We start from the raw sequence: 24368 nt of genomic DNA, 5'->3' as shown, positions 1-24368 counted from the left end.
GGAAGAGATTTACTCTCTGAAAAAGTGTGTCAGAGGAATTTCTTACAGATGTCCCTTACAAAGTATTCCAAATTCGTTTCTCTCAATTAATTTTTCAATCAATTTCTATACCCACTTCATTATATTTTTAATTTAATTTGCAAATAAAATGGCATTTGCATTTTCTTGAGTAACTGTCCCTTCAGTTACCACTCATTTCCTTTTCTAGAATCTCAATTATGTTATGATACGTGCTACAATAATTGCATTGTAAAAAGTCATGAACCGTGATAATAGGGAGGCTATTCATAAAAAATCCCCTCACTGTCTACTTACACTAAGGGCTTGATTCTTAAATTTGAAAGAAAAATTCCATGATTGTGTTAGCTAGTGGAGAATCTTTGTGCTTTAATAGGCCACGTAGCCCAGGGACTGGGCATGGACACATGTGTGGTTTGGGAACAGTTTTAAAGCAAGTCTTCGGGGCTTCTTTCTTTAAAAATATCAAAAGCAGTTTGATATAAATTCACATTTTTTAGGACTTCCCTGGTGGCACAGTGGATAAGAATCTGCCTGCCCATGCAGGGGACATGGGTTCGATCCCTGGAAGATTCTACATGTCACTGAGCAACTAAGCCTGTGCGCCACAACTGCTGAGCCCTTGCTCCAGAGCCGGCAAGCTGCAGCTTCTGAAACCTGCTTGCCGAGAGCCTGTGCTCAGAAACAAGAGAAGCCACTGCAGTGAGAAGCCCTCACATACAACCAGAGAGGAGCCCCTACTCTCCGGAGCTAGAGAAAGCCCTCGCAGCAATGGAGACCCAGTGCAGCTGAAAGTAAATAGGTAAGATATAGCAGGGTGTACATGCCAAAAAAATAAATGAAACCTTTAAAAAAACATTCACAGTTGCTAAAGACTCCTCAGTCACATGGTCTATGGAGTGGCACAGAGTGGGACACGACTAAAATGACTGAGCATCCGCATACAAACAGTCACGAATCTGGCCATTCTGCTCTTTTGCTGGGTCATCATTTTTGAGTATCTGACAATCAGCACCTGGGGCCCAAAAGACCAGTTTTCAGTAGCCCGTTGGCAAGTCGAATAACTTCAAAATTCTGCCCCAGTTCTTTGATACCTTTGAAAGATACACCTCTCTATTGCACAGACTTTGGCCACTTGCGCTTTTTTTCTCAAACATGCTGTCATTTATTTCAGCGGGAACTTTAATAATGCTGTGCTGGGCACTGTGCTGTGCATTGTAAGGGAACGGATGAAGAAGTAAGCTGTGCCCTTCTGGTTTCTAGGGAGAATGGGATTCAGCAGGAATAGAAGACGTGTATACTTTACTCTTACATTAGCTAGAGTATGGCACACCGCACATGCAAGTCATAAACGAAGTATTGTCCTGGCTCCCTTCTTCATTATTCTAGCATGATGAGATGCTCTTTCTTCATGATTCAATTCCCGCCCCCTCCGCCCCCTCCCCCTCCCCCCGCCACCTCTGCTTCAAGAGTATGGCAGCTGCATAATATGTTGTGGTTATCAGCCCAGAGCATACATTTCTTGAGCCAATTCCTTGACATTCATTAAATACCTTTAGTACCTATCAAAGTTGTGGTATATGGTAGAGTTTTGAAACTTATTATTGCCTGAAATGAATGGGCGGATGGAGAGGTGGTAAGTGTGTGTGCTAAGTCACTTTGGTCATGTCCAACTCTGTGTGACCCTATGGATTATAGCTCCCCAGGCTCCTCTGTCCATGGGATTCTCCAGGCAAGAATGCTGGAGTGGGTTGCCGGGCCCCCCTCCAGGAGCCCTATCTGACCCAGGGATGGAACCCGCATCTCTTATGTCTCCTGAATCGGCAGGTGGGTGCTTTCCAACTAGCGCCACCTAGGAAGCCTGAGTTGATGAATCATCATCAAAAAAACCCAGATGTCCATAAGTTTTTCTATGATCACACTGATATAAGTTTTGGGGTTTAGAGGCCTTTGCCTTCAATCTATTACTGATTTTGTTCTGTAAACTCAGGAATAAAATCGCCATGATGAGGACAATGAAAAGGAGTTTAGTTGGCTCGTTTGTATCTTGTATCGTTACCCTTCCCTTGTCATGGATTGTACACCAGAGCAAATCTTCATCTTTGCCACCATGACCTTAGAAACTAGCTTCTTTACTTCTACTGAGTACTTGCTCACTTTCTGGCCCAGTTTTATAATTTTCTTATCAGTCCCCTGAGGACAAACTCTGACCTCAGTCAGTGATTCATTTCTGGGGACACAGAAATCATCTCTGCTAGTTCATAAGGAGAATATAACCCAGTCAGTGCTCATTAGTAAGTGGAAATAAAGACTAGGTTCAATGGACATACCATTTCCAGTGCTATAAACTTGGAAGAGCTTTTAAACTATAAGGAGCTTTGAGTCTATCTGATTACTTAGACAGGAGGAGGAAGGATAAAACCCATTTTTAAACTTCTTGTGTTAATAGTAACATCGTTTGTATGATATTGAGACAGCTTAAATTAAATATCAAGAGGTTAAACTATTGAATGACTTATGAATCCTGGTACTTAATACAGTGAGTAGATGGTAAAGAAAATAAAGAAAATGTGCTTTTTCTTAGTTGAGTGAATGTTAAGTGCTGCTGCTAAGTCACTTCAGTCCTGTCCGACTCTGTGTGACCCCATAGACGGCAGCCCACCAGGCTCCCCCATCCCTGGGATTCTCCAGGCAAGAACACCGGAGTGGGTTGCCATTTCCTTCTCCAATGCATGAAAGTGAAAAGTGAAAGTGAAGTCGCTCAGTCTCATCCGACTCTTAGTGACCCCATGGACTGCAGCCCACCAGGCTCCTCTGTCCACAGGATTCTCCAGGCAAGAGTACTGGAGTGGGGTGCCATTGCCTTCTCCAGTAAATATATAAATTCCACTGGTGGTTCTGCCTCTTCTTGGTATAACCATTTCAATGATTAGAGTGGCAACTAGATGCCAGAATGATAGGTGATTTCCATACATTATCTCTGACTCATAGTACTATAAAGTAAGCTCTATTTCCCCTAATTTACAGAAGAGGAAACTGGGTCTCACAGAGGTTAAATAACTTTCCCTGGTCACACAGCTAAGAAGGGGCTCCCAGAAATCAAACCTAGATCTATCTCGATCCGTGAATAAAATATTTACATGGACATCAATCAATAAAATGAATGACATTGACCTAGTCAAGGAATTTAGTTGTAGAAGCTTGACAGTGGTATGTAGTTACCACATAAAGCCAGATATTCTAGCCTGTGGACCAAGAATGTGCCTGCCATATCAGTAAACAAAGGATATTGCTGCCATCAGGCCAGCAGTCACAGAAATCACTCCAAACTATGCATTCTGACAGGGATTCATGATGGAGGAAAAAAAAAAGATAGAGGCCCTAGATAGCTAAGGTGCTTATCAAAGGAATGATTTCAGTGAGCCCAGACTCTCTTCTCTTACACAGAAAGGTGCTAAATTCTTTAACTTGAGATGTTTGGTTTTCTTTAAGAGTAATCTCTGATGTTCTATCTGTATTTTTTTTTTTTTTTTTGCAAAAACTTCTCTATGTCCTAGCTTCTCCCATATCTCTTTGGAGCAGTTTCTGGGAGTGATCCGAGAGGCTATTTTCCAGGCTTAAGTCCTCTGAAAATCTGCCAAAAAGAACATAATTCTCAATTTTTAGGTTCTCTGTGTGTGTGTGTTTTTCCCCAGTCAACAAGCCTTTCCATGGTCTGCCAGTCAGGATTTGGCCACCATTTCTCTCCATCTTACTTCAACAATGCTTGTCTTGATGAAAATCACAACATCAGTTCTATACACCTGAGTGAACTTAAGGATATATATTTTTTAACCTGTCTCAGAGACACTGGAAGTTTTAGATTTCCTCTAATTGTTAGTAAAATGTTTTGACCATGTTACAAGAATCTCTGATATAAGTTAACGAGAGACATATTTTGAAGGTCTTCCCTTCACAGGAAATTCAGGAGTCTACATAGAGCATACCTCTATGAAGCTGATGCTGGCGAGATGCTCAGGATATAAAAGTGAGCAAAAGCTGCTCTTATCCTTATGGAATGTATTATCTACCGGGAGAGCTGGATTATCAATGAATATGTCTGGTGTCTGACTCTTCGACCCATGGACTGTAGCCCACCAGGCTCCTCTGTCCATGGAATTCTCCAGGCAAGAATACTGGAGTGGGTTGCCATTCCCTTCTCCAGGGGGTCTTCCCGACCCAGGGATCAAAGCCGGGTCTCGTGCATTGCAGGCAGATTCTTTGCCATCTGAGCCACCAGGCAGGCCCCTATAAATGAATAATCATGTTCAATAATTTGATCACTTGGTAGCAGTAAAGATACAATGTTAATAATTATATACTAGAATAAGTGCTCCAAAATGAAGTTCAATAAAATAGTTTATCAAAGGCATAAGACTTAAGCCTGGGCTCAGGGGAAGCTTTTCAGAAGTAATGCTTAAAGGAGGGAGGAGCCTTTCAGGCCAAAAGAGCATTTCATCAGTGCATGCTCTGGCACTGCGGGGAGGGGCTTAGCACACCACAGAACTGAAGGAAGAGCCTAGTATGGAGAACAGAGGAGAGTGATGAGAATTAAGACTACAGAGGCAGACAGTGTCCAGACACAGAGCAATACATGCTTTGTGGGCCTGGTTAAGGATTTTGGTCTTTATCTTAGGGACAATAGGGATCCACTGAAGGGTTTTAACCAAGGGGCAGGGAGTGGTGGATGTGAGTAACAGAAAGACTGGAAGGGGAGCAGAATGGATGCAGGCCTACCAGGTAGGAGGTTGTTGTCAGCAGTTGGGGCCAGAGATAAGGGTGGCTCAGCCTGGGGTCGCAGCTGAAGTGGTGGGAGGTATGTCTAGTTGTGAGAAGTGAGTGCCTTGGGCAAGCACATGAGAGAGGAGGGGGAATCAGAGGCTTGGAAAGTTTCTGATTGAACTTGTCTGAACATGATACTGGCAGGTGTTTAAAATTAGGGGTCCTAATGACATTTTGCTTGGGTTTGCCCTTTCTGGAAGTTATTCAGAAACATGAGATAAATATTTAGATTATGATAAAGGATAAAAAACTTCTCTCTTTTATAAACCCATCTCATTCTGAGGGAGAGAGACATTGATGATTTTATTTAGTTCCTTGAACAGTGAGGGCTGTGGTGGGTGGGTGCTCACAGTTAGGAGATTGAAGCTTCAGCTAACTCTCAGAGACTGGGTTGTTCTGAACTGTCCAGTCAGCCTGGAGCAGAAATGAATGGCTTTAACAGCTGAAGAGCAGAATTCGTGCTCAGTTCTCCCATACCCAAGGGAAGCTCATGCCTTTACACTGTTACCTTTCCTTGCAAAGGGACTTCAGACCATTTCTGAAAGATCTGTAGAGACCTGAAGACTCAAAAACAAGTCTTCTTTGTAAAAATTCTTTCAGTAAACTGGTTGCCAAAAACAAAACAAAATTGTCCATTCCTTTGATATAATTAACTTAAAAAAAAATCATGCTGGGGCCCTCTCAGTCTTTTGGACTGAGGAGCAAGATGGTAAGAACCAACACAGAACAAAACCACACAGTGGGAGTCCCCTCTCTCTTCTTTTCTAACACCCTTGCTCTTTTCCTCCCTGAGCTTCTGTGACTCATATTTCTTTTTGGATGCTTGTTTCCCAGAGACTGAATTCTTACCTACTGCGGGAGTCATCTTATATTGTTATTCTCCCCGGAGTAGATTTTACAAGATCCTGCCTAACATGTTAGGAAAAAATTGCATTTGGAATCATGGTATTTCAAGCCCTCTGCTAATGCCGAGTGCTTCTCTGCAGCTAGTCAACTCCTTGCAAAGATGGTCTTGCCAGGGCTCACTAGTATTAGGTACTAGTTGTCTACCGACCATGCACTAGCACAGATTATAATCAACTATTACATTGAAATTCACCCATTATTCAGTTTTTAGTAGTATTGATGATTTGATGAATTAAATCCATATTAAAATTCTATTTGAATTTCAAAATTTCTCCCCCTACTGACCTATAAGGACTGCTGACAATCTCAGCTAACAACTCTGTGCGTCAGAGTTCAGTATTATGTACTGTCTCCTCTTTTTTGACCTCACTACTGCAGAGAAAGGACCAGAAGTTAGGCACCAAGATGAAAAATAGGAGCAGATGGACAAGTATAGGCTGTTGAACCTTGGACAGTTAATGCCTGATAATGTTAGAAGAGCAAATAAAACAGACATGCATGAAGATATTTTTTTCTTTTTATATGTACATATGCATAACTCAGTCATCTTAGAATTGTATGCTTTCGGATTTGATTTAAAAAAAAACCAAAACAGAATGCCTTTTTGCCTGTTGTCTGGGATGCCAAGAAAAGGGATTAGAGATTTTTTAAGTTGATTTCCCCAAGTGAGACAATTTCTTGTCTAATTTTACCCTGCCATTCTTAAAATCATCATCCTATGAATCTCAATGCATTTTAACTGCATAAGTGCACATCTCTCGGTTTTATCTTTTTCTAATATTCATGAAACCTCCCACAAATGAATTGGTTTCCTTGCCATCAAGGTTGGAATAAAAAATATTGCAGTCTGGGGCTCCAGTTCCCATAGAGACGCGGTAGATGGCAGTGTGCAACGGCAGATTCCCACCTTTCGGCCTTGCAGGGGCGGCTGACTGGGAATAGATGGAATCTCTGGACAGGAGTGTTCTTTCCAGCCCCGCCAAAGGAAGAGGTCATCGTCTTAGGAAAAGATTTCTCCACAGAAACTTAGTTTTGCCGAATCAGTAAACTGAAGTTACTTGAAATACTTTGACACCAAAGAATCTTAAGCTTCTTTAATTTAAGCCTGAAAAAAATCTGCACTTCAAAATTCTTTAATGCATGGAATAATCTATCAGTTATATGATGTGCTGACCTCACTGTGCTTCGTTTTTTATTAATCCCTGAACAAGATCACTCTGGGCAACCTACAGATAAATCCTCTGGACATTTCATAAGCACAAGCTGGATATACTTTGTGATTTGACTTTTCAACATCCTGGCTGGACTGATTTGAGCATCAGCATATACCTTCAAGGCCATGTTTAATTAGGTGACTGTTCTTTGATTATTTTAAAGCATTTTTATATTTTTGCACAATAGCTCCCCTAAAACTTAGTGATTTTTTTCCAATAGCCAAAAATATATGTAAGATAATTTAAATTTTTTTATTACAGAAGAGAGGCATCTGGGATAGTTTTGTTGAAGATTTTAAGACTGTGATTACTTCATTAGTAAGCAAATAAATCATTTCTAATATGCTTCTCATTTTAAACACTAGCAGAGGAAACCTTGGTCAATACCAGTGACGTATTATTTTTTTTTAAGAGAATTTCCCTAGAAGTTTTTAGAGGAAAGATATTATGCATAAATTGTGTACAACGCTGTATTACATTGAAATTTAATACTTTAAGTAAACATGCTCATGCCTTCCCACCCTTTCTTCCTATCTGGATTTGTGTTCTTGAATTGGGAGCTTTGCTCTGACCTCCACTGCAGTATATGTGGTTGCCTGGCCTTTCTCACTTGGACTAATACGCTGCATCATATTTCTTTTCCCAGACTTCCTTGCCCACTTAGAGTTCAGACCTGTGTCCAATTGCACAGTCCCTGGGAACTCCTAGCTCTGGCTTTCCCTGGCCTGCCTCACTCTTCTGGCTCCAGTTAGGCTGAACTGCTAGATCCTCTCAAGGGCTGATTCCATCGGCCTTTGGGTTCCAGAGCTGTGTTGTCAATTGCAGGAGTCCCTTCTCCTCAGTGTCTTTAACATGATCTTTCGGGAGCTGCTTTTCCCCTTAAATGGTGGTGTTGCCCAGAGTCCTGCCCTAGGCCCTCTTTTCTAATCTTCTAGGCTTTCATTTACATGTTCATGCCCCTTCCAGTCCCAAGTCTGCAGAGATTCAGAACTTAGATGCCTCACATCAACAGAGGCACTTAGATGTCCCCCTGCCACCAATGGCAGGGCCGTCACAGCAGATAGTGGCACATTATTTGTGGTAGAAGTATAAGCGCACGTATGCTCAGTTGTGTCTAACTCTTTGCGACCCCATGGACTGTAGCCTACCACACTCCTCTGTACATGGGATTCTCCAGGCAAGAATACTGGAGTGGGCTGCCATTTCTTCCTTCAGGGGATCTTCCCAACCCAGGGATCAAGCTGGCATCTCTTGCATCTCCTGCATTGACAGGCGAATTCTTTACCACTGTGCCAGCTGGGAAGTGGTAGAAGTACAGGAATCAATAAAGAAATTCATTACAGACTATCAATCCATAATACTTATTAGACAGTTCCTGTGGGCAATCGTGGATAACTGGAATTATTTTAGGATGCGAGGAGAGCTTGGTTAGAATTTAAAGCTATACCAAGTACCTCCAGTCCATTCATGTAGAATAGATTAGTTGACATTGCTTTCAATGGTCTTTGATGCCATTTTAAGAAATGAGCATTAATAGGTATGAAGATTTTGAAAAGAGGATGTCTAAAAACAGACCAAACTATGCTATCTTCTGTTATCTATATATAGATGTGGTTTAAAGATGTTTGAGTAACCAGTAGTCCAGCACATACCACACACCATCTTGTCTATTTAACAGTATTATTTACTTTCTCATATATTTGTCTCACCTCTGTTAATTGCGCTGTAACGTATAGGGCATCAGCAGTATCACTCCTGTTTGAGGGTCGCCTCAGTATTTTAACAATGTGGGTGTCTCACAGATAGCACATGCTCATTGTGTGTAAAGCTTGGGATGTAGCTGGCTCTTCTGAAGGAGAGTTATTTTGGTTAGTTTATTTGGACTTATCTCATGACGACGGGTAGCACAGCGTGTTATGTTTATAGTAACTGAACCGCTTGACTGTATAAGGCATCCTGCATTGTGTACACAAAACTGGGCAGTCTTTTCTAATTAGTCATTGCCATTTCTTGTCTTGCAATGTTCTGAGCAACTCTAATAGAACTGCAAAAAAACATAGAGCCAATGTCCAAGCAGAAAGGACACTTAGAAGCATAGACAAGCCAATAAGTCACACCCATCTCTTCAGTTAGATGATAAACTGTCAGAAAAATGAAAAATATGGCAGAAAATATAGCTGGAGTCCAGGGTTTCCAATCCCTGGGTAAAGTCTGATGAGATTGTCAAGATAGCATGGATCCATATAGCTCCAGAAACTTTGAAACTAGCTTAGCACCTATTTTAACTGACCCTCAATTGGATTGGACTGTATGCATAAAATATGCCGATTTTAACAGGGTAGAAATTTATTTCTGTCTCCTGTGAAAGACACTGCTGCCTGCTGCATACTAAATTGTTTCAGTTGTGTCCAACTCTTTGTGATCCTATGGACTGTAGGCTCTTCTGTCCATGGGATTCTCCAGGCAAGAATCCTGGAGTGGGTTGCCGTTCCTCCTTCAGGGGATCTTTAGAGTCTTTTATGTCTCCTGTATTGGCAGGTGGGTTCTTTATCACTAGCGCCACCTGGGAAGCCCCGTGAAAGACACCAGAGATACTTAATCCAGAGAACTTTAGTAACACATCAGGGTCACACAGTTTGGTGATGGCAAAACTTTAAATTCATCATCTGAGAGGTTAAATGATAACAGCGTCTGCCTTCTGTGCTGCATAGATTTAATACTAGAAAACGTGACATACTTAGAAAAATGCCTGGAAACACAGTAAAAGTCCTAAGTGTTAATATTATTAGGGACCTTGGATGAATCAAGAGATCACATCCATAAGTGAAAACTAACGCTGTGATAACTTACTTGTAGGAAGGATGCAGGGTGTTATGAGAAGATATAATCGGGGTTTCTGGAACTTCTTTGGTGGTTCAGTGGTAAGACCCTACCCCTCACTAAAGGGGGCGCAGTTCCATCCCTGATCTGTGAACTAAAATCCCACATGGCTGGGTGTTGGCCTGGTGGCCGGCTGAAACTGGTTCTAGGCAGAGAGAACTAACCTGTCCTGAATCGGGAGGGAGTACTGGGAAGGAATAAAAGGAGGATTTGTGGATTCTAGAAGATGAGTCTGGAGAAAGGGGCAGCTTCCAAGGGGACATAGTAGGGATTCTGGTCTGTAACTGAAGAGTGGTGGGCCTGCTCATCCAAAGAGGATGCCTGGAGGCTGATTCTAGCTGGCTCCAGCCTTATTCATGAGCCTGATTGTTGGTCTCTGACCTCTGGGAGGCTGGTGAGCCCCTGAGTTGGAGGGGACTGTGGTCAGGGCTCACCTAACTACCTGAATTCTCTGAGGTCCAGGTGGTGCAGCTCTAGGCTTTTGAAGAGATTTGCAGGCTGCTTTCAATAATACATTGAATGTCAGATAGTTAGGGGAAAAGGAAATTTATTTTGACTTAGACTTCCTCACCTACACAAAAATATTTCGACAGCCCTAAACCAGAGGAGAAACATATGGATAATCTGAAAACACTTATATTTGGCTCTAGAAGTTGCAAAGATAAACAGCCCCAAGGGCAGGGTTATGTGTATGTCATTGTTCCTGCAAATTCACACTGACTCCCTCTGGCCTCTGCAAACTCACACTGACCCTTGCTCAGAGTCTGGGACCTACAGGGCGACAGAAGAGTGAGGCCACTAGGGGTGACTAAGCAATACTTTATTTGAAGGCAAGTGTGTAAGGTCATTGAAACTTACTTGGAGACCCAGACTAGAATTTGGTATTTTTTATAGGTAATTTTCTGTAGATAAAGAACTCTGTGGCTAGTTCTTATCCAGATAGGAACACACCTTGTGAATAAAACACATAAGCATTATTCAATGTTTTCTCAATATTTTTGAAAATAAAAATCAGAGGTTTCAAAAATTAAGAGATTCTGAATAAGACCAGAGTAGAGGTTATACGTTATCAAATATATAACTAAGGAATCTCATCATCCTTGGCTTTTTTGGTAGACAGTCTGTCCCTTACAATAAGTGAACATTCTGTATATTCTAAAGTGCCTAAAATATTCTCTTCATGGAGCTTGCCAGGTCTGCAAAGCATGGCTCCTTTTGAAGAGGAGAGCATGGGAGCTCCATTAGCGGGCTTTGGTGGCATTAATAATTCAGAGAAGTGCCCTCTGCCTTCTTTCAGATGCACAGAAGGGTCCAGTTTAATGTATCACAGGGGAACAGAGCAGAGAGGAGATGAGTCCACACCAGGGGATGGAAGCTGATTGCGAAAAGCTGCCCCACTGCAGCTGCTGCCTTTTGAAAAATATAAACACGGTTTAAGTAAACACATCATTTTCTTGTAGGAATGTTAGACAAGGCTGACTATGCCTGTCCCTCACCCAAGGCTGCGTCTTATCTAATTAGCATATGTGAAAGTCGATTTCTTTTTTAATAAGGAAGCTACGGAAACAAGCTCATTTTGTGATTTAATCTTAACTTGTAAGCACTAATGGTAATTAAAATTTATTCTAAAAATTAAAAAAATCTTCATGTACATTTTTGATGTTGTCATGAGAGTATTAAGATATTATAGATAAGTGGCTCCAAATATTTCCAGCACTTGAAAATTTTAAAAATGACATTTCTCCCTGAACTCAGCATTATGGTAGCAATGAAGAATCTAGAATCAAAGTATTTCTGGGGAAGAAATATTTCTCCCAGCATACCAAGTCTCAAAGGCAGCAGTGAGTCAGTGTATAATCAAGCCACATTTGGATCTGGCTGAAAAATGTATGTCAATGAGAGATGATGCTTTTTGTCATGTTAAACATCTGTTGGGCCTATGAGATGTCAAACACTGCCATAGAGAACAATTTGATTTGGCATCATCATCGTAGTTAATAATTGAAATAGAAAGAAAAAGAAAGAACCCTCATCATAATTGGGCAAAGGTATGAAGATGATTCATATTTAAATACATAGTATGAATTAGTTCTGAGATTACAGAAGCCACACAAAAAGATGGTTGGGTTCATCATTAGGGTCTTTGGTTGTCAAGAAGCTGAGATTTGGGGCTTCCTCTTAGAGTCATGAAATTTGTTGTACAGCAATGGTCCTTCAATAATGGCCGGAGGATTCCTGACCACTACAGTCCCTATTAGGGCATCTAGTACTAATTAGGACAAACTCTGCCCTTTCCAACTAAATATCTGTGGGAAGCCAAATATTCTTCACATAGTTCAACCAAAACAACATATGACAACAGATTGCAGAGGCAGATACAAGGATCCATCACTCTTCTGTTAAGCAGGAATTACAGAAGTTTGCTAACCTGCAAAACAGTGGCATTCTTCTCACTATTTTTTTGCTCCAGAGGAAAATGTTATTTTTTATAAAACTGTTATTTATGTTAACGTATAGTAGTTTTGTTATTTTAAATGAATTAAATATATTCTTTAAAGTTTTCTGTTTTAATTTCTAATGGTGTATATATGCAGAAATAGAATTCACATAAACACAAAGATTTTGAGATTTTGTGGGTACTCAGTCAAGTTTAAGAGCGTGACAAGTCTTGAGATTAAGATTTTAAAATTTTGAGACCCATTGCTATAGATTTTTAACTCATGAAAGTGAAATCAGTTCAGTTCAGTTCAGTCGCTCAGTCGTATCTGACTCTTCGTGACCCTATGAATTGCAGAATGCCAGGCCTCCCTGTCCATCACCATCTCCTGGAGTTCACCCAAACTCATGTCCATCGAGTTGGTGATGCCACCCAGCCATCTCATCCTCTGTCATCCCTTCCTCCTGCCCCCAGTCCCTCCCAGCATCAGAGTTTTTCCCAATGAGTCAACTCTTTGCATGAGGTGGCCAAAGTATTGGAGCTTCAGCTTCAACATCAGTCCTTCCAAAGAACACCCAGGCCTGATCTCCTTTAGAATGGACTGGTTGGGTCTCCTTGCAGTCCAAGGGACTCTCAAGAGTCTTCTCTAACACCACAGTTCAAAAGCATCAATTCTTCGGTGCTCAGCTTCCTTCACAGTCCAACTTTCGCATCCATACATGACCACAGGAAAAACCATAGCCTTGACTAGACGGACCTTTGTTGGCAAAGTAATGTCTCTGCTTTTGAATATGCTATCTAGGTTGGTCATAACTTTCCTTCCAAGGAGTAAGCGTCTTTTAATTTCATGGCTGCAATCACCATCTGCAGTGATTTTGGAACCCCCACAAATAAAGTCTGATGCTGTTTCCACTGTTTCTCCATCTATTTCCCATGAAGTGATGGGACCGGATGCCATGATCTTTGTTTTCTGAATGTTGAGCTTTAAGCCAACTTTTTCACTCTCCTCTTTCACTTTCATCAAGAGTCTTTTTAGTTCCTCTTCACTCTCTGCCATAAGGGTGGTGTCATCTGCATATCTGAGGTAACTGACATTTCTCCAGGTAATCTTGATTCCAGCTTGTGCTATTTCCAGCCCAGCGTTTCTCATGCTGTACTCTGCATATAAGTTAAATAAGCAGGGTGACAATATGCAGCCTTGACGTACTCCTTTTCCTATTTGGAACCAGCCTGTTGTTCCATGTCCAGTTCTAACTGTTGCTTCCTGACCTGCATATAGGTTTCTCAAGAGGCAGGTCAGGTGGTCTGGTATGCCCATCTCTTGAAGAATTTTCCACAGTTTATTGTGATCCGCACAGTCAAAGGCTTTGGCATAGTCAATAAAGCAGAAATAGATGTTTTTCTGGAACTCTCTTCCTTTTTCCATGAGCCAGCGGATGTTGACAATTTGATTTCTGGTTTCTCTGCCTTTCCTAAAACCAGCTTGAACATCTGGAAGTTCACGGTTCACGTATTGCTGAAGTCTGGCTTGAAGACTTTTGAGCATTACTTTGCTAGCGTGTGAGATGAGTGCAATTGTGTGATTATTTGAGCATTCTTTGGCATTGCCTTTCTTTGGGATTGGAATGAAAGCTGACCTTTTCCAGTCCTGTGGCCACTGCTGAGTTTTCCAAACTTGCTGGCATATTGAGTGCAGCACTTTCACAGCATCGTCTTTTAGGATTTGAAATAGCCCAACTGGAATTCCATTACCTCTACTAGCTTTATTTGTAGTGGTGCTTTCTAAGGCCCACTTGACTTCACATTCCAGGATGTCTGGCTCTAGGTGAGTGATCACACAATTGTGATTATCTTGGTCGTGAAGATCTTTTTTGAATAGTTCTTCTGTGTATTCTTGCCACCTCTTCTTAATATCTTCTGCTTCTGTTAAGTCCATACCATTTCTGTCCTTTATCAAGCCCATCTTTGCATGAAATATTCACTTAATATCTCTCATTTTCTTGAAGAGATCTCTAGTCTTTCCCATTCTGTTGTTTTTCTCTATTTCTTTGCATTGATCTCTGAGGAAGGCTTTCTTATCTCTCTTTGCTATTCTTTGGAACTCTGCATTGAGGTGCTTATATCTTTCCTTTTCTCCTTTCCTTTTTGTTTCTCTTCTTTTCCCAGACAGCCATTTTGCTTTTTTGCATTTCTTTTCTATGGGGATGGTCTTGATCCCTGTCTCCTGTACAATATCACGAACCTCCATCCATAGTTCATCAGGCACTCTATCAGATCTTGTCCCTTAAATCTATTTCTCACTTCCACTGTATAATCATAAGGGATTTGATTTAGGTCATACCTGAATGGTCTAGTGGTTTTCCCTACTTTCTTCAATTTAAATCTGAATTTGGTAATAAAGAGTTTATGATCTGAGCCACAGTCAGCTCCCAGTCTTGTTTTTTGCTGACTGTATAGAGCTTCTCTATCTTTGGCTGCAAAGAATATAATCAGTCTGATTTCAGTGTTGACCATCTGGTGATATTCATGTGTAGAGTCTTTTCTTGTGTTGTTGGAAGAGGGTGTTTGCTATGACCAGTGTGTTCTCTTGGCAAAACTGCATTAGCCTTTGCCATGCTTCATTCTGTATTCCAAGGCCAAATTTGCCTGTTACCCTACGTGTTTCTTGACTTCCTACTTTTGTATTCCAGTCCCCTATAATGAAAACGACATCTCTTTTGGATGTTAGTTCTAAAAGGCTGGGACTTCCTTGGGGGCTTAGGTGGTAAAGCGTCTGTCTAAAGTGCAGGAGATCTGGGTTCGATCCCTGGGTCAGAAGATCCTCTGGAGAAGGAAATGGCAACCCACTCCAGTACTCTTGCCTGGAAAATCCCATGGACAGAGGAGCGTAGTGGGCTACAGTCCATGGGGTCGCAAAGAGTAGGACACGACTGAGCGACTTCACTTCACTTCTAAAAGGTCTTGTAGGTCTTCATAGAACCATTCAGCTTCAGCTTCTTCAATGTTACTGGTTGGGGCATAGAATTGGATTACTGTGATACTGAATGGTTTGCCTTGGAAATGAACAGAGATCATTCTGTCGTTTTTGAGATTGCATCCAAGTACTGCATTTCAGACTCTTTTGTTGACCATGATGGCTACTCCATTTCTTCTAAGGGATTCCTGCCCACAGTAGTAGATATAATGGTCATCTGAGTTAAATTCACCCATTCCAGTCCATTTTAGTTCACTGATTCCTAGAATGTCGATGTTCACTCTTGCCATCTCCTGTTTGACTACTTCCAATTTGCCTTGATTCATGGACCTAACATTTCAGGTTCCTACGCAATATTGCTCTTTATAGCACTGGACCTTGCTTCTATCACCAGTCACATCCACATCTGGGTATTGTTTTTGCTTTGGCTCCATCCCTTCATTCTTTTTGGAGTTATTTCTCCACTGATCTTCAGTAGCATATTGGGCACCTACCGACCTGGGGAGTTCCTCTTTCAGTATCCTATCGTTTTGCCTTTTCATACTGTTCATGGGGTTCTCAAGGCAAGAATACTGAAGTGGTTTGCCATTCCCTTCTCCAGTGGACTACATTCTGTCAGACCTCTCCACCATGACCCACATGTCTTGGGTTGCCCCACGGGCATGGCTTAATTTCATTGAGTTAGACAAGGCTGTGGTCTGTGTGATTAGATTGACTAGTTTTTTGTGATTATGGTTTGTGTGTCTGCCCTCTAATGCCTCTCGCAACACCTACCGTCTTACTTGGGTTTCTCTTACCTTGGACGTGGGGTATCTCTTCACGGCTGCTCCAGCAAAGTGCAGCCACTGCTCCTTACCTTGGACAAGGGGTATCTCCTCACAGTTTCCCCTTCTGACCTTGAACATGGAGTAGCTCCTCTCGGCCCTCCTGTGCCCGTGCAGCCACCACTCCTTGGATGTAGGGTTGCTCCTTTCCTTTCACTGAAAGTGAAATCAGTGACCAGATAAATTGTCCATGGCAACAAAAATTCATTGACTTTCCAAATCCAACATTTTATTTTTTATTAATTTTTAAAGATTGCAGTATAATTTATTTACAATATTGTGTTTCAGGTGTACAGCAAAGTGATTCAGTTTTATGTATATGTATATACATGTGCATCAGAGTCTTTTCCAGTGAGTCAACTCTTCACATGAGGTGGCCAAAGTACTGGAGTTTCAGCTTCGGCATCATTCCTTCCAAAGAAATCCCAGGGCTGATCTCCTTCAGAATGGATTGGTTGGATCTCCTTGCAGTCCAAGGGACTCTCAAGAGTCTTCTCCAACACCACAGTTTAAAAGCATCACTATTTTAGCACTCAGTTTTCTTTATAGTCTAACTCTCACATCCATGCATGACTACTGGAAAAACCACAGCTTTGAATAAATGGACCTTTGTTAGCAAAGTAATGTCTCTGCTTTTTATTATGCTGTCTAGATTGGTTGTAGCTTTTCTTCCAAGGAGCAAGTGACGGGAATACCAGGCCACCTTACCTGCCTCCTGAGGAACCTGTATGCAGGTCAAGAAGCAACAGTTAGAACCAGACAGGGACCAACAGACTGGTTCCAAATTGGGAAAGGAGTACATCAAGGCTGTATATTGTCACCCTGCTTATTTAACTTATATGCAGAGTAAATCATGCAAAATGCCAGGCTGGATGAAGCACAAGCTGGAATCAAGTTTGCAGGGAGAAATATAAATAACCTCAGATACACAAATGACACCACCCTTATGGCAGAAAGCAAAGAAGAACTAAAGAGCCTCTTGATGAAAGTGAAAGAGGAGAGTGAAAAAGTTGGCTTAAAGCTTAACTTTCAGAAAACTAAGATCATGGCATCTGGTCCCATCACTTCATGGCAAATAGAGGGCGAAACAGTGGAAATAGTGACAGACTTTATTTTCCTGGGCTCCAAAATCACTGCACATGGTGAAATTAAAAGACACTTGCTACTTGGAAGATTATTATAAGATATTGGAGAGAATTCCCTGTTGCTGTTATTTTAGCTTCTAAATCATGTTCTACTCTTTTGCAACACCATGGACTGTAGTCCACCAGGCTCCTCTATCCTCGGCATTTCCCAGGCAAGAATGCTAGAGTGGGTTGTTAGTTCTTTCTCCATTGGGCTTCCCAAGTGGCTCAATTCTTAAGAAAGTGGTAAGAAACAAACTTTAACATAAAATCTTCAACTCTCACAGATTTCAGACAAAGAAAAGAGGTTACCTATGATGTTACTCGGAGAAGGCAATGGCATCCGACTCCAGTACTCTTGCCTGGAAAATCCCATGGACGGAGGAGCCTGGTGGGCTGCAGTCCATGGGGTCGCTAAGAGTTGGACACGACTGAGCGACTTCACTTTCAATTTTCACTTTCATGCATTGGAGAAGGAAATGGCAACCCACTCCAGTGTTCTTGCCTGGAGAATCCCAGGGATGGGGGAGCCTGGTGGGCTGCTGTCTATGGGGTTGCACAGAGTCGAACACGACTGAAGTGACGCAGCAGCAGCAGCAGCAGCATGATGTTACTAGGGCTTTCTCGGTTGTCCAATGGTAAAGAGTCTGCCTGCAATGCAGGAGATGCAGGAGGCTCGGTTTTATTCCTGGGTCAAGAAGAGCCCCCAGAGAAGAGGATGGCAGTATTTGCTGGGATAATCCCATGGATGGAGGAGCTTTTGGGCTATTGTCCATGGGGTTGCAAAGAGTCAGTTACAACTGAGTGACTAAGCACACGTGCATGCAGTTTGTATCTGTTAATCCCATAATCCTACTTTATCCATCCCCTACTCCCTTTCCTCTTTGGTAACCCTATGTTTGTTTTTTCTGCCTATGGGTCTCTTTCTGTTCTGTAAATAAATTCATCTGTATCTTTTTTTTTTTTTTTTAGATTCTACATACAAGTCATTTCATATGATATTTGTTTTTGTCTGACTTCACTTTGTATGATAATCTCTAGGTACATCCATGTTGTTGCAAATGGGATTATTTCATTCTTTTTTATGACTGAATAACATTCCATTATATATAGCTTTAGATACAAACACACACCCCACACTATCTTAAAGCAGTCATCTGTTGATGGGCACTTGGGTTGCTTCCAGTCTTGCCTATTGTAGATAGTGCTGCTGTGAACACTGGGGTGCATGTATCTTTTTGAATTAGAGTTTTCACCTTTTTTGATGATTGTGTCTTAGCGCTCCTTCATTGTGATTTTCATTGTTCTTTCTACTTCCAATACAGATGCTACATAATTTATTGTTTAGACTAGAAAACTCTTAAAGTAAAAGAAGTTTCTAGCAAGGCAACAGGCTTACCTGGCTGCTCTCTCTCTTATCCTGTTTAATAGCTACCCTCCAAGAGTGGAATCGCTGAGTCTAGGGATATGAAAATGGTTCTAGATCCTATTCATTAACATTGTACCAGAGATGTGGTTACATTAGGCAAGAAATGATTAGATTTCAGCAGTGCATTTTTGTATTTGATCTCCAAAATGTTTTACTTTTTAAAGTTGAACTCTCAAATTGGATAATCTTATTTAGATGGCAATAGGTTTGCTAGTTTAACTCGAAGAGGATAACTGTAGAACTGTGAAATTTGGCATGTGATTTCTTGCCATCATCTTGTCCCAGAAGAGTGAGTTCACTTGATTAGATTTGGAGCTTAGACAATGATCCTGATTGTGGGCAGGGACTGTGGTTTAGGTACTATAAAAAGCCAGATTATCTAAGCTCAAACTCACTTCACCAGGAAGCCTGGAGAGAGCAAAGTTCAGACTTGAGAACTTTAGGACATCAGCTGAAAGCCTCTAAATCAGTGTAAGCAATCATTTCTGTCTGGGTTGTTTTCACTATATCATTTCTCTCATTGACTGTACTTATCCTTTTGAATACCCAAGAATAGAGTCGCATAATTGAGCAAATTCCATACTGTTTTCTGTAGTGGCTACACCAGTTTACATTCCCATCAACAGAATACATCGTGTACCAACAGTACACACCTTTTTCTCCATATCCTCATCAGCATTCGTTGTTTGTAGGTTGTTTGATTTATTTATTTATCACAGTAGGTCCTTGTTCATTATCTAGTTTAAATGTAGCAGTGTGTACTTGTCAATCCTAAAACCTCAACCTATCACCCTAACCCCCAATAACCATAAGTTCATTCTCTAAGTCTGTGAGTCTGCTTTGTAAATAATTTGTATCATTTTTTAAAGAATTTGCATGTAAGCAATATCATATGATTATTTGTCTTTCTCTGTCTGAGTTCATTTACTATGATAATCTCCAGGTCCATCCATGTTGCTTCAAATGGCATTTCATTTTTTTGTTAATGGCTAAGTAACAGTCCATTGTATTTATGTACCACATCTTTATCCATTCATCTCTTAATGGACGTTTAGGCTGCTTCCATGTCTTGGTTATTGTAAATAGCGCTTCCATAAACATTGGGGTGCATGCATGTTTTTGAATTATGGTTTTCTCCAGCTATATGCCCAGGAGTGAAACTGCTGGATCATATAGTAGTTCTATTTGTTTTTGTTTTTGTTTTTTTTCAGGGAACCTCCATACTGTTCTCCACAGAGGCTGTACTATGTAGAATTTTTGATGATTGCCATTAGAACAGGATCCTTGAGTTCGATCCCTGGGTCAGGAAGATCCCTTGGAGGAGGCATGGCATACAGTATTCTTGCCTGGCAAATCCCATGGACAGGGGAGCCTGGCAGACTACAGTCCATGGGGTCACAAAGAATCAGAAACAACTGAAGTGACTGAGCACCACACATGAGATGATATTGTGGTTTTGATTTGCATTCCTCTGATGAGTAGGTATGTTGAGTATATTTTCATGTTCCTGTTGGTCACTTTTATGTCTTCTTTAGAAAAATATCTATTCAGATTCTCTATCCGTTTTTAAAATTGGATTTTTTTTTGAATTGTATGAGTTCTTTGTAAGTTTTGGATGTTAACCCAAATATATAAGCCCAAATATATATATGTGTGTGTGTGTGTATAAACTGACATATATATATATATATATATATATATATATATATATATAACCCAGATATATAAAATGCTCTCTCCCATTCAGTATGTACCCCCTTTTTTATGATTGCATTTAGGTGTGGAAATTCTTTTTCTTCCACTGCAAATGACTTTCAAAGGAATGCTGTTTAGGGGTGAAGACTGCACTCCTGATTCCTGCTAAAGACCTAGTGGAGTGAAAAAAAAAAAAAAGATCCAGCTGAACTCAGCTCACATGGAGAGAAGCTGCAGTCAAAGCAGATAGGACTTCACCCAGAAGTCTCCAGAAAAGGAAAGCTTCCCCCATGAAAAAACAGTGTCCACTGTTCTATTTCTCTTTCTTGTGATCACTTAGATTTTGGACAGTTTTCCTCATGGACAGTGCCTTTGCTATGATTCTCTGGTGACTTAGTGTCACTTTCATGTATAAACTATAGAAAGATTTATATTGTTTAATTTTTGTATTGGATTTAGGTACATCCTGGTTACTGAAGAGCTGGTCATGTACTGAAGGCTCCTGATCACCCCCAGAAGCTAATAAAGGGCCATTTGGGCTCAGTTCTCCTGAAGAGTGAGCCTTAGAGACCATGTCCCACCATCTGTAAGAGGAGGCAGTCTGTCCAGTTTGCCAGGAGATATACCTCAACCCCATTGCTCTCTCCTGTGCCCACACTTTCTGCTTTCATTGCACACAAACCTGAATGGGAGAACAGCAGGATGTGAAATTGATCTGCTCTGTATGCCAAGCAGTCACTGAGAATCCTCCTTTGGAGGAATGGGATGTTAGAGAACTGATTCTTCTCATGGCACAACACGGTTCCCAACTGGAAGAAGGTCTACATAGGAATAATGAGTACCTGAAGTTGTGAGAGGACATAACTCTGGGCGCAGCCACCCCCAACCCCTTTCTCATCCTCTCTGAGGCCCTAAGGAGTGGCCTCAGTGTGGGAAGATCTGCCAAAACCTGACGGAAGATCCCGAGGTTTTCCCGAGGGCCTTGTGTCCTGGACACCCCATGCTTTTCCTTTGGCTGCCATTACTGGGAGGCAGAAGTGGGAAGAGTAATGAGCGGGCTCTGGGAATCTGCAAAACTTGGTCGACAGGAAGAGGAAGAGCGGTTTTCCCTCTGAACATGGCTTCTGGGTCATTAGCATGAAGGCTGGGACAATATGTACCTGCTCTGTCCCAGAAATCAGAATTCCTGCAAGCCCTCGCCTTCGCTGAGTAGGAATTTTTCTAGACATTGAGTTGGAAGAAGTCAATTCTTTTGATGTTAGCCATGATGCCCTCATCTATATCAACAGTAATATTTCCTGTTTGGAGCCTTTGGGTCAATTCTCTTGTCCTGAGTTGCCCGTAGAAGGTGGTAATGCTGCCCTCCTGACCATCTGTCCATCAGAAATTCATCTTTTTCTAGACTCCTCCAGTGAGATGAATGAGACCTTCCATGTGAGAAACGTCAGAATGACCAAGAAGAGGCAATTTGGTAGACTTCGTTGCTAGGCAACTTTTTAAAATTGATTTGGGGGTATATTTTGTAGACCTTGATGCTAAATAAATATGCGGCTTCAAAGGGGTGTTATTAAGCACTGTAAAGCCTCAGATTTTTAGCCTTTACTTGAGGATAATTCTGTTTCTCAGCCAAATATCTGTGATGATCAGAGACTACATCGTACGTTTATTTTGTAGTATATACAATGGGGAGTTGTAAATTATAATTTAAATTATTACATTCTGTGAATAGGAACAGTGTCTTTTTCATTATTTAATACCTTTACTATAGTAAAATTCCTGATAATGATAACTGTCTTGGGAAAAAGAATGAGACGCCAGGTTGAGATATTTTGACATGAAATTCAAATGTGAGAGACAAAGATACTGGGAAAGAAAGAAAATTTTCATTTTTACTTTCTTGAAAAACAGAACCTTTCACTGAGGTGGATATCGCTAGCAGTGATTCATGTTTGGTCTAATGCATGCTTGCGTGCTCAGTCATGTACGACTCTTTGCGACTCCCTGGACCATAGCCCTCCAGGCTCCTCTGTTCATGGGATTTTCCTGGCAAGAGTACTGGAGAGGGTTGCCATTTCCTCCTGTATGGGATCTTCCTGACCCAGAGATGAAACCCGTGTCTTTTGTGTCTCCTACATTGCAGGCGGATTCTTTACCGCTGAGCCATAAGGGCAGCCCTTTTTTTCTAATTGGAATGCTCAAAATAATTGGTATATTGGGTGGTTGTCAAAGTGTTATGGTATATATGATGGCCAAAGAGGTGCCAATAGGGTCAGTCAGAGAGTGTCAAGTTTTGTAACCAAGCAGAACCCTATGGGGCCTTTCTGGGGCAGACCCCTCCCCTATATCCTCTGCTTTAGCTCCTCTCTGAAGTGTGTAGATAGTAGTATCTGATGCACATTTCCAGAGTTGTTTTATGGATGCTAAAAGCCCTACCAGATGGAAGAAGTTAACTCCTTGATGACCATGAACATACAGCCCCTAGGCCTGCTATTGCCTAAGGATTGATAATAACCCCAGCGAAACTACTCTCTTACCTCACCATCAACCAATCAGAATTGTGCATGAGCTGGTTACAAGCCCTGGGATGCTCCTTCCTCACCTGGCCTTTAAAAATGCTTTATTGAAACCCATCGGGGCTTCAGGGGTTTTGACATTAGCTGTCCTGGACTTCTTGCTTGGTGTCCTGCAATAAACATTGCACTTTCCTTCTCCACAGCCCTGTCAGTGGGTTGCCTTTACTACACATGGGTGGGCAGACCCCCGTTTGGTCCAGTAACAGTTTCTCTAAGATTATGAACTTTCTGGAATCGATTATGTAAGGAGAGAAATGACTGTTTAGAATGTTGGGTCCTCACACATCCAATCTGAAATTTGTGCCCTCCCTCTCCATGACACTCACTCTATCCTAGACTGCAGTTTCCCACACCCCAGTCTTAAATGCTCATGATGATTCCTTTTCAAACCATTCAGGTGCTTTCAGGTTGTTGTATTTCTAAAATCTTACTGAGTCAGCCACTTCCAAGGTCACATCTGTCCTAGAAGAGCTGGGTTGGGGCATATTCTGGACTCTGCCTTTGACTTCTTTTCCAAAGAGCCCCAGAGACCCAGAACTGTTGTAGGAAGAAGGCCCATTCCAGGGCCTGAGAGTGGGCTTTTGTCTAACACTTGGAAATGAATTATCTGAAAAGACACAAGTACTGACAAAACGAAAGACTTTACAGTAAGTCCCCTATGTATGAACTTGCAAGTTGCAAACTTGGAAAAGTGAAAAGCTGTGTTTGCATGTCCAGTCACTAAGTTAGTTCACTTGTCCAGCATGCACCATCGCATGCGTGCATCCTCTACAAGTGGTTGTGGTGTTGCGTACTCTACAGTACTGTGTAGAGTACAGTGGTACGGTAACCTTATTTCAAGCCCAGGATGTCCTGAAGCAAGCATAAAAGCAGCAGCGGTATAGCTGGTACTGCTAGGAAGTGCCAAGTAAGAATGATAAACCTTGCTGTGCAACAAAAGGAGCTTACTAATGATGAAACTAAAGACTCAGAGAAATGACAAAGAAAGACAAGAGGAAGAAGTAACTGAAGAACCAGTGAGATTCCTGATGCAGGAAGCAGAAACGGGAAGGGAATTTTCTTTATTTGAGGAGGCACTGTTAGGTTTTGGGCCTTAGGACTGGAACATAGAACAGTACACATAAGTTGTAGCAGCCATTCAGAGTGCAATCCATGTCATCTATAGAGTGCTACCATGTCATCTATTACAAGAAAAAAAGATCTACTCCCCAGACATCACTGGATTTTTTTTTTTTTTTCCAAGAGGGTGGATAGAATTGAATCCAGCAAGGAACCAGAACCTGTGCCATCAGTGTCAGGAATGAGCGAAATTTCAGCTTGCTCTCCATCTCCTGTTGCTGACGATCCTTAAGCTCTACCATCTCCGGCCTCTTCTGCCTCCTCCAGTCAGTAACTCTTGCCTGTTCACTCGATGCCAGACCCTGTATGCCAGCTGTTGTACTGTGCTACTGAATTTTTCAGGCTACTTTACTG

General features: G+C 41.5%; 1 non-coding gene across 1 annotated transcript in view; it reads left to right on the top strand.

The window, feature by feature from the left end:
• LOC105615954 (uncharacterized) overlaps positions 1-22054 on the top strand; it is a 102941-nt gene extending 80887 nt beyond the window's left edge. The window contains exons 5-7 of the transcript XR_003590210.3: positions 519-820; positions 19839-20109; positions 20406-22054. This is a non-coding gene — a transcript (uncharacterized LOC105615954). The remainder of the gene's footprint in view (positions 1-518; positions 821-19838; positions 20110-20405) is intronic.
• The last annotated feature ends 2314 nt before the right edge of the window (positions 22055-24368 follow it).

This window comes from Ovis aries, chromosome 8 (genome assembly GCF_016772045.2).
Source record: "Ovis aries strain OAR_USU_Benz2616 breed Rambouillet chromosome 8, ARS-UI_Ramb_v3.0, whole genome shotgun sequence".
NCBI classification, from domain to species: Eukaryota; Metazoa; Chordata; class Mammalia; order Artiodactyla; family Bovidae; genus Ovis; species Ovis aries.
Note: the sequence above shows the minus strand (reverse complement) of the source record. Positions and strands in the feature narration are given on the sequence as shown.